The 10,510-nt window shown below is 37.3% G+C and overlaps 1 long non-coding RNA gene across 1 annotated transcript; it reads right to left on the bottom strand.

The window, feature by feature from the left end:
* Positions 1–1,698: 1,698 nt before the first annotated feature.
* Positions 1,699–7,986, bottom strand: LOC147654750 (uncharacterized). Its single transcript, XR_015282526.1, has 3 exons — positions 7,825–7,986; positions 3,371–3,533; positions 1,699–1,808 (listed from the first exon to the last, which is right to left on the bottom strand). It is a non-coding gene; the product is annotated as an uncharacterized LOC147654750 (long non-coding RNA).
* Positions 7,987–10,510: the final 2,524 nt, after the last annotated feature.

Raw genomic sequence — 10,510 nt, 5'->3', positions numbered from 1 at the left:
CTAGTTTCCAGGTGCATCAAAAGAATAACTGTTCTGTGAAAACAGATTAGTTGACTTCACTTGCTAAAATATGCGCTCTCTCCCCTCTCAGGAAGATAAAAAAAAACCAAAAAAAACCACCATGAATACTCACAGACACACAGCAGCAACATTTCACTTTTTATTATTGTCATTAATACTACTTTTGTGCTTGCAGTCCAGGCAAGGCTGAGGAAGAGAAATTTGTGACCACAGAATAAGAGTCACATTCCCATCCTAGCAAGTTTGCAATTTAGAGGCAACAGATGGACCCAGACAGATGGCAGGGCAAAGGCTCTATGACACACAACTGATCTCAGAGCATCCTCCTGCTGAATGTTGCTGACCTTGTGTAAGCCTAATAGCCAGTTTTGGGATGGTATTTGAAGAACAGGGAAATCAACATCTGGAACTTACATCCCCTTGTAATAAAAATAAGAGATAATTTAAGAGCAGAAATACATATATAAAAATGTGGATATATTAATCACTTTTCTCAGATTATAATGTCTTATGATATTCATCAATAGACAAAATTTCATAGAATCATGAAATAATTTGGGCTGGGAGAAACCTTACAAGGTTATCTAGTCCAACCCCTCTGCCATGAGCAGGGGCATCTTCCACTAGACCAGGTTGCTCAAAGTCCTGTCCGACGTGGCCCTGAATGTGTTCAGGGATGTGGCATCTACTCCCTCTCCAGGCAATGCATTCTTGTGTTTCACCCTCCTCATTGTAAAAAAAAATTCTTACTTAAACCTAGTCTGAATCTCCCTCTGTTAGTTTAAAACCATTACTCCTCGTCCTGTTGCTACAGACCCTACTAAAAAGCTTACCCCCATCTTTCTTGTGGGCCCCTTTTGGCTGCTGGCAGGTTGCAGTAACATCATCTCAGAGCCTTTTCTTCTCCAGGCTGAACAGCCTCAGCTTGCTCAGCCTTCACAGGAGAGGTGCTCAAGCCCTCTGGCTGTCTTCATGGCTCTCTCCTGGACTCAATCCAACAGGTCCATGTCTTTCATGTGCTGAGAACCCCAGAGCTGGATGCAGCTCTCCAGGTGGTTTCTCAGGAGGTCAGAGTAGAGGAGCAGATTCACTTCCTTTGATCTGCTGGCCACTCCTCTTTGATGAAGCCCAGGATACAACTGGTATTGTGAGCTACAAGTGCACATTACTGGCTCATAGCCAGCTTTTCACCCCCTAGTACCCCCTAGTACATCCCAGTCCTTCTCAGCAAGGCTGCCCTCAATCTTTCCTCATCCTCCCATCTGTGTTGATGCTGGGGTTGCCCTGACCCAGGTGCAGGACTCACAAAATTTAGGATTCCTAACATCAGTTCCTGCATAAACATGCCTTTTGGCTCCCACTAACATTCTATTGTTAATTGTCAAACTTAAGCAGTTTTGTCTGTCAAGATAGTCATCAAGTTAGCTGGTTTTATGTCACAGAGATAAATTAATATATAAGCTTTCATCAGTCCCTATTCTTTGGAGTGCTTTTATTTTAAAAACAAGTTGTTTTCTTAAAAAAGGGTACAGTTTAGTTCACTTGTGATACCAACTGTTAAAAATAATAAAAAGTAAATCTAAAACCTTTTAAAAATCCTGTGTCCAGTCTTTGTACATTTACGTGCCCTTTAAGCAACTCTATTTTAGCAGGTTTGTTGACAAATAAAGTCATATGTGAATTAAAATATTTATTTACAAATACAAATTAATCACTTCAAAACAAGCTCCTTAATCATAAACCTTTGCTGTGAAATCCACATAGGTTATTTTTCATGTCCACTTGACCTAAAAGAAAGAGAAAATTATACTGGGTTCACTCTAATTAGCTTGATTAACCTCACCTTGTTCAAGCATACTCCTAGAACAGAGACCTTAAGGTGAATATGTTAACAGCCTTCTACTTTGTAAAGCAGTGTTATATTCCAATATATAAAAGCCTGGCTAAAAAAAAAAAAAAACAAAAAAAAACCCAAAAAAAAACCCCAACAAAAAAAATAGGAACTTTCTTTTGATTCCTCTATGTGCTGCTTTAGAATTTATCAAATCCTCCTTTTTAATGAGAAAACCCAATTCTACCCAAACCCAAACTAAAATTATGATCAATTATGATCTCACTTGTGACAAAAATACATGTGTGTTTTTATTTCAAGGCAGTCCACTGGTCTTATTTCTTTCAATGTAAAACTTGACTGTGGATTGGTGGTTCTCATCCTACTGTCTAAAGCTAGCCACATTCCCCTTCTGAGATTATCCTGATCAGCTGTGAAACCTGAGCATTTGTACTAGAACTTTACAACAGGAAAACTTCTTAAAATTTTCAGTATAAAGCATTCCCAAAACACTACTGTTTTCAGACAAGAGAGCCTAATCCTTTGAGTGTGTTATCACTAGGAAGGAAAATAACTTCACCCCAGCCAAGAGCAATAGAAACTCATTTGTGGTAAACTGGAGGTTGCATCTGAATCTGGTCTTAAACTAAAGAAGTCAAAGAGCAATTCTGTGTTTCAGGTGTGTTTTCTTGAACAGATCAAGTGATCTGCCCAGGTGAGTACAAAGAGGGTGAGAAAAGGTGTCCCTGATTATACAGGGAAGGACAAAGCCTTGGAAAACAGGAACACCAAGGAAAGGCCAGTGACAGGTCCCACAGCCATTGCTCTGCCATAGCAAGGAGGGCTCTGTTGAGGCTGAGAACTGCAATGAGTTAAAATGCACAGGGAGGGGATCTTGGGAGCCCTAGCAAAGTGGGAAAGACAGGACAGATTTTTTTTGAGCCTGGTCCAAGGCAGCTTCAGTGTATTTTAATCAAAGAGGAATATGAGTTTCTTCTAATTTTTTTTTCTTATTTTTTTCTTTTCTTTTAAACTCCTGGGGACATTGTAATCCCCAGCTTCTCTACTTTCAATCTTGCCCTTGCTGCAGACTGAGAACTGGTGTGATCTATTGTTAATGTTTGAATGGATTTCTGTTTGGGGTGGGATACCAAATGTAGGCCTGCTGAGCCACAGAAAATAAATAATGGACAGGAAAACTTATTTTCCAGGCTGAAGTAAAGAGGGATCGGGAGTAAGGGTTAGTGAGGGAGGGGCTGGAAAGGTAGTTGGTTAAGATTTATTTGTCAGGCATGTACAACTATCCTGTTTGAGTTGTATTTGAATTAATTAACTTCATCTGTGTAAACTGGGTCAGTATCCTGTAATTTCCTAAGGGTATGTCAGTATCAGGAAACTAAATAGTCAGCAGAGCTGGTTGAATAGTTAAAATAACTGATTTACAAATAGTTCCAGGAGTAAAACCACTGAGTTTCATTTCTTACGATTTATTGGGCAATATAGAAAAATTTATCTTACCTGAAAAATGTCTTTTCTGTAAGAGGGGAAGTCTGCAGCTCCTTGGGTTTTCCTCTCATACTTTCCAACCTCTGGAGACAGAGCCAGGCTGGTCAAATGAGGCCATACATCAGCAAATCTCACAGGTTTCCAGTGCAACTCCATAGAAAGTAGTCCTTTACAACTTAATGAAAAGAAAAGAAGAGAAGGGAAAAGGAAAAGGAAAAGGGAAAAAAGAAAAAAGAAAAGAATTCCTGATGTACAAAAATTTAAACTTCCCTGAAACTGCTTTTATATTCCATAGGATCTCTCACAAAGATATGAACATCTGGAAGATGGAGAAAGCATTTACAAACATAGCATAGTTTGCAAGTTTGCTTGACTCAGAACAACCCTTCTTGTGCCAGGTAGGTAGATGAGGTTTTCAGGTTTTTTGCTAGAAGAAATTAAATGCATGCAACCACCCTCCTAGGAAAGACTACAGGTTTAAAACAATACAGTACCCAATATGTGTCAGGGAGTACAAGAAAATGGTGAATGCAAAAAGTATGTCTTTCTGGCCCACCTTTAAAAAAGAAGAATACCCATTCAGAGACAGTAAGTGAAATGTGCTGCTTCCTCCAACAATGGCAGGATATGAAGAGGTTTGCCTGTATGGTTTTGAGACCTTAAGACTATAGTGAAAAAGAATTTTGTACATTTCTGTGCATCTTGGAAAAGACCTACCTAGACTAAAGACTTCTGTGGCTCATAAGGAAAATCCACAAATATTTAAAAGAGAGAAAGGTATTTCTGGCTTTTAGAGCTTTGGCAAAGTACTGATTTAATCACCCAGTAACTGTGGTTTTACCAGAAGGTTTTTATTTTAATTTTTAATTAATGAATAAGATTACAGACTATCAGGAAGTGAGATTTCTGAATGAGATATTTCATTTACTTGCTTTTTAGGGGTTTTTTTCTGACATCATGTTTTCTCAAGGATTTTAAAGGATTCTTTTCCAGTGATTGTGGTGTTTGTATAGTTCATAAGTGGCTAAATAGAACATGAAAGAAAAAGTTCTGTTAACTAGTACTACTTCTTCTTGATAAGACTCTGACCTTAAAATGCAGAAAAAATTATAAGGCTAAAAGCCTTAAAAGAAGAAAATCTAGCAGAATTTGAGAAAGAACAAAAAAACCCATAATTATATATTCATTGAATTTAATTTCCAGCTAGGAACTCTTTTTATTAGGTTTGAGAAGCCTTTTATCTACTTTTGAGAACTGCTTTGAGGCTTTATGTAGTCTATAGTGATCTAGAAACTGAGCTCATTTATCACCTGTGGTAAATAAAAAAAAAAAACATCTTTTTATTCCTAAGTATATCTCTATAGCTAGATAAAGGAGAGAGATTGATAAAAACTTTGAGCATATCCTTCCTGTCTGCTGATTATATTCTCAAGGCAGAAAAAAGTGTGGTGAATCCATGTGGACAGCCTGCTTTAGTTCTTCCTCTTATGCCTTCCTAATTTTTTTCTATCTAAGAGTAAAATTTAGTTGATACAAAACCAAGAAGAAATTTTGAGTGCATCTTGCCTCTCAAAGGAATTACAATATGCAAGCAATATTTTCCTTCATCTTACGCCATCTTGCTTTCTTCACGGACTCCAAACACAAGGACAAAATGAAGAGCCTTGAAAATTAATTTTGAAGATGAATGACCAGAAGTTTCCCTATTTTGTTTTTTTCAGCAAATCAAAGCTTTATCAGCAACAAGCTACACGGTCTTGCAGCTGCAGACACAGATGTAGAGGCCTCTGAACTACTTCCAAAACTGGAAGCAGCACAGTCACCACATCAACATGATGCCCTATCATAATTAACTAATGGCTATATGGCTGCCACAACCTACTCAAATATTGCACACAGCTCTATGCACTCTAGACAGATTGTATCTTTGCCAAATTTTATGATTATATCTATCTGTGCACTCTCACTGATACCAATAGTGCTGCAAGAATATGTGAAAAAAGTATAAATCCCTGCTAAAATTTAAACCAGTGCAAAACAAGCCTTGCATAAGAGTAGGTTGCTGGCTCATAACATTCCCCTAAGATATGTTCCTTCAGTCTAATTTAGAGCAGGCTCTCAGGAGCAGTAGTGATAAAAAGACCAACATAAACAGCAGCATTTAAGTATTCACAGTTAATTTTCCAGATATAAGCCTCATTTCCATCTATTTTTCCTACTGTTCTGTGATATTTAGTGTTTTGTGACCACTATGACGAAACACCTCAACATATGTTCAGCAGCAACCTGTGTGTATGTCTAGCACAAGACCTTTCTCATGTCCTGCTGGGGAACTGCTGAGCATCCTGTCTTCCAGTTTTCTCTGGTCTTTCTGTGATTACTGAGCACCTCTACTCTCATATTACCCAATTTTTTTCATTTCCCCTCAAGGAAAACCTGAGAGTCAGCATATCTGAAGGAGTTAAGCTAATAAGTTACTACACTTAATATAGAGGATTTTTTAACTCTAAGTGTTATGAAAATGAAAAATTGTCTGAATTAACATACTGAAGTAAGTAATGCCTCCTCATTGTCAAAGTGGAAGAGCCCACTGCAGTTTTGCAATTTGCAAGGGACTCAAGACCTGTCCTGAGCCTGGTAGGCTCTGTTGTATATTCTGGTCTGGAGGGGTGGTGTCAAAATGCCTAATTTGGAGATGATGTACAAATCATGGCAAGTACATTAGAGGTTAGGATAAGAAGTTTTAAAAAATCCTGACAAGCTGGAGGGATGAGCTGAAAAAGTAATGAATATATTTCAATAAAAATGAGCAGAAAAATAACATGGTTAGAAAAAAAAAAAGAAAAAAAAAGAAAAAAAAATACAGCAGAAGGACTAATGTACTGAAAAAAAGCCACCAATTACACAGAAGATGATCAAGATATTGTGGGGGACTGTGAGTTGAAAGTGAGTCTTGATTAAAAAAAATTAAGAGGAGGTACTGGGACAAAAAGCAAAGATATGCTGAATGTTAGGTAATCATTCCACTCTGCTTAGCTGAAGTACTACCTTCATTCAAAAAGGATATGAACCAGGAGGGCCAGTCTGCAATACAGCAATGATAATCACTGTGGGTTTGGTCATATTAACACTGAGGAAATACTAAAGTAGTCTTGAGGAAGAATTAAAATTAAAGAAAATAACTTGAACCACGTCACACATGGGTAGAGAAGGCAGAAACATTTGGCTTAAATTAAAATAAGAAAATTCAGGCTATATATTGGAAACACTCTAAGGGAAGGATGATAACTGACCCTCTGGACAATTTGGAGTACGTGTCTTTGCTTTTGTCTTTGGTAGTCTACAAGAACAGGCTGAATATGGGCATCAGGAGTTATTCCCTACAGGAATTTTTCCAACACTGTTTCTTTGGAGTTTTTTTCTGTGACATATTTGCTATAAAAAGAAGCTCTTTAATGAACTTCCAATTAACAAGCAAGACAGATTAAAGTTGATTGTATATTGGCAGATTTACAGATTGATGTAATATATATTCATGTTTTAATAAAATTATATTCCAATTAATGCTTGGGAAATACTCCAAGTCAACATTACAAAGAGCAACAGAAAGACTTTGTACTTTACCATCTTTTTGGTTATATTGTTATTTAAAAGACTGATGGGAATTAGGAGTTAATGGTCTTTGTAAAACCCATTTTGTTTGCAGCTGTTTTGTTTCTGTTGTTTGATACCCATGCTAAGCCTTTCAAGAGAGTGAACATAATTAAGTTACAACTTTCTGTATCAATTACTTCTTTTTTATTTTAAGTAAATTCCTTTTAGTTTGTGCCATTCTGAAGATACAAGGTAGTGACTCAACCAGGTATATCCTACTGACAGAATTTCATTTTCCTTCAGCATGTTTTTTTGGTATAAAATAAATATATATGTATTTTAAGTTATCTTTCCTTTAACTTTAGTGAAAAAAAACTTCTAAAGACTATAGGGGACCCTGAAGGTATACACTGATATCTGGTGGAGAGCAGTGGGATTTTGAGAAAAAGAAGAGAGCTTGAATTTGACAACTGACCCTGCCCATTAAAATATATTTACCTACAACTATCGTGGGTTCAAGCAATTCTCATGCTCACCAAATAAGCTCTGGGGCCAGTGTTTACTGAAATAGAAAAATATGTTCACAGTAGTGGTAGAGAAAGAAAAAATTGAATATTGCTATGAAGGGAGAAACTCAAAGTAATCAGGAAGGAGTATTTTAGGCAAATAAGGCTGCCTGAACACACCACTTCTCCATTTGCCCTAACCTTTCTTTTTGTTATCTATGTTTTATGTGCTTCATAACATGTATTGTTAGTGAATCTACAGAGGAAACAGGAGAAACTGAGATGCTGTAAAACTGATCTTCATAGCTGGACCTTACAAGGATAATGTAGAATTTGAGAGCAGAGTTCTGTAGGTCATCTGCTTACCTGAATTATTGATAATCTGTCTTTATGTCAGGTACCCAACCTATTCCTCCTTCTTTCACTTCTCTTCTGCATTCACAAAATAAAAGCCAAGTGATTGGGAGAGATCAGTGCATAGACTGAAACTTGTGACTGAGCCTTAGTTCACAAGGGAAGGATGCAAAAATGTCTGGAAAGGAAATTAATAATAATAAATAGTAAATAATTAGTTAATAATTAATAATAGTTAATAATAAATAGTAAATAATTTTCAGTTCAAGGAATAGATGTGTGTTTGCCTTTTTCTGTTATGGTTTAAATGGGGAGAGTTTTTTTGATATGCAGGTTGCAGTCATACAGTGAAAATAGTTCTGATTCATTTTAATATCACCCACATAATTTAAAAATTTATGTACCCCTGTGATTGTACCCACCCTCTGGCTGTAGACCTCGACTTCTCAAGATTAGATTACTTGCAATCTCTGCATGATTTAAGTCCATCTGGAAAACGAAACTAATGTGAAATCTGGCTGCCTCAAACCTGGCTGCTCTTCTAAGAAAGTATTGTGCCTTTGTGAAGTTCAGTGCACTTTTGCCATATGATCTCCATTGGCTATCGGTAGCCAGTTGGGTGTTTTGACCTTTTAAGCTCTAAATAATTGTGTACTCGGGAGTCTAGCCTGCTCTTGTGTTATTCCTGAACCAACTGCAAGCAGCAAACATGCGGGACTCATTTTCTTCTGCCAGAGAGAAATCTTGGCAAAGCATAGGCTGTGATACCTTGTTCAGACTGCAAATCTAGTCATTTTGTTAGTCCTAATTCGCTCAGTATCCTGAAATCTTTACTGTTTTGGCCTTGATCTTCAAAAGATTTGTCATACTAAGCAAAATAAAAATGCAAATATGATTAATGTTTAGAAAGGGCAGTTTATCTAAATCCTTTCTTTGATTTCTTTCTAATTGGAGACCATACGGCATTGCTTCATACTAAAGGATGCATCTTCTCTTATGCAGAAAGAATTTTTTAAATGTGCAGCTCCCTTAATTTCAGGCTTATTCTGTTTATGTTGTCTAAAATCCATAGGGTTTGGAGCCCTTTTTCTCCAAACCCTTGCCCACCTCCCTTTTCCCTGCCTATAGCAGGTATCAGTTTAATAAATGTAGTTTGAAAGAACAAGATGCAGTCTGAAGTCTTTGGCAGCTGAGATTGGCATGAGAAGGGTTAAGATGAAGCACAAATTTCCCCCAGCTGCTATACACTAAGATAATCAAGATTCAGCAAGGTCACAGTGAATCTTAGACAAGTTAGCTGCTCTTCTGAGGCTGCCAAGCTTCAGACTGCTCACAACCATCTTGCTTCTGAAGAATCACTGCCAGAAAGGCCAAGGTGAACAAGCTTGTTGACTGCTCTGATCTGTCCTTAAGCTGGGAATAGACAAGATCAAGATGCCACAACCAGTTTCCAGACAGCCTCTTTTTTGCTGGTGGTTTGTTGTTTTGGTTTTTTATTTTACTACCCTTCTATTCCCAGAGTAAGAAAGATGAGGAGTAGACTCTAGTTCAAGAGTGTAAATGGATTTGTCAAAAAGACAAAATGTAGTTCTAAAATAGATAAGAGGGATAACACACTAAACAACCAACACTAACTAGAAAGCTGTTTGTTGCACAGAGAGGTAGAATTGTAGAGGAGCATGACAGGACATCAAAAGGAAGACTAGAAAAAAGGTAACAGCTAAGCTGTAAGGAGCATTACATACTAACTAGATAGTGGCTGGTCTTAAAATCAAAGAGTGAAATGAGTTATTTGTCATATAAGCTCTAAAAAGGGTTACAACACTAACATCTCACTAGGCATGTTAAACATTAGAACCGTATTTCTGTTCTCATCTACAATACAGACACTCAGAATGTGTTCATTTCACTGGTTTAGGAAACAGAAATGGTTTTTAATGAAATATTTACCAGAGACAGGCTCAGTTCTATGTTTGCTTTTAAAAAGTCATCATTCACATTTGTTTTGACTTTGTATTTGCATAGCAACAGGAGACCATTAGCCTGTCACAGTACTGTGGGGTCTCCAGGGTATATGGCAGAGGGGCTACTCCAACAGACTATTAATTTTGTTACTTCTGCTGCAGCTATCTCTGCAGAGAAATTAGCAGCAGTACTAATTCACACAAAACCCATATACACAAGGGAAAGGACAGAACATCAAATAGCATGCAAGAGAATGGAATTCAACCTCTTTCACATTGAATCACAAATATGGATAAAAACAGGAGAAACTGTCACAGTATCAGAGCAGTGAGCTGTGCCACCACAGGATATTAGCTTGTGCCAGAGACCACATTTTGGTACAATGAATGTCAAAAAACAAATGTCAAAAGATTGACATTTTCAACACTGAATGTAAAAGCTACTGGAGCTGAAGTATTTGCCAATAACATTGCTAAGCCATTCTAAATTCACTTATGAATTGGAGGGTAATAAAGGAGAAAAACACGAAAACTGAGTGCACATATAGCAGGACACAGAACTACTTGTCCTCTCCTGCTGTGTTTACAGGCAAGCCAGAACTGGAATATGAAGTCAAGAAGTATTGCAGTGGGCACACACTGCCTCATCTCAGATTAATACACATGAAAAAAGGCTCAGAAAATTCAGTGGGTTTCCAGTTTTCTAAAATGGACATAATATTATAAGATTTGAT

This window comes from Cyanistes caeruleus, chromosome 2 (assembly GCF_971803275.1).
Source record: "Cyanistes caeruleus chromosome 2, bCyaCae1.hap1.1, whole genome shotgun sequence".
Lineage (NCBI taxonomy): Eukaryota > Metazoa > Chordata > Aves > Passeriformes > Paridae > Cyanistes > Cyanistes caeruleus.
The sequence above is the reverse complement of the archived record's forward strand: the minus strand, read 5'-3'. Positions and strand labels throughout refer to the sequence as shown.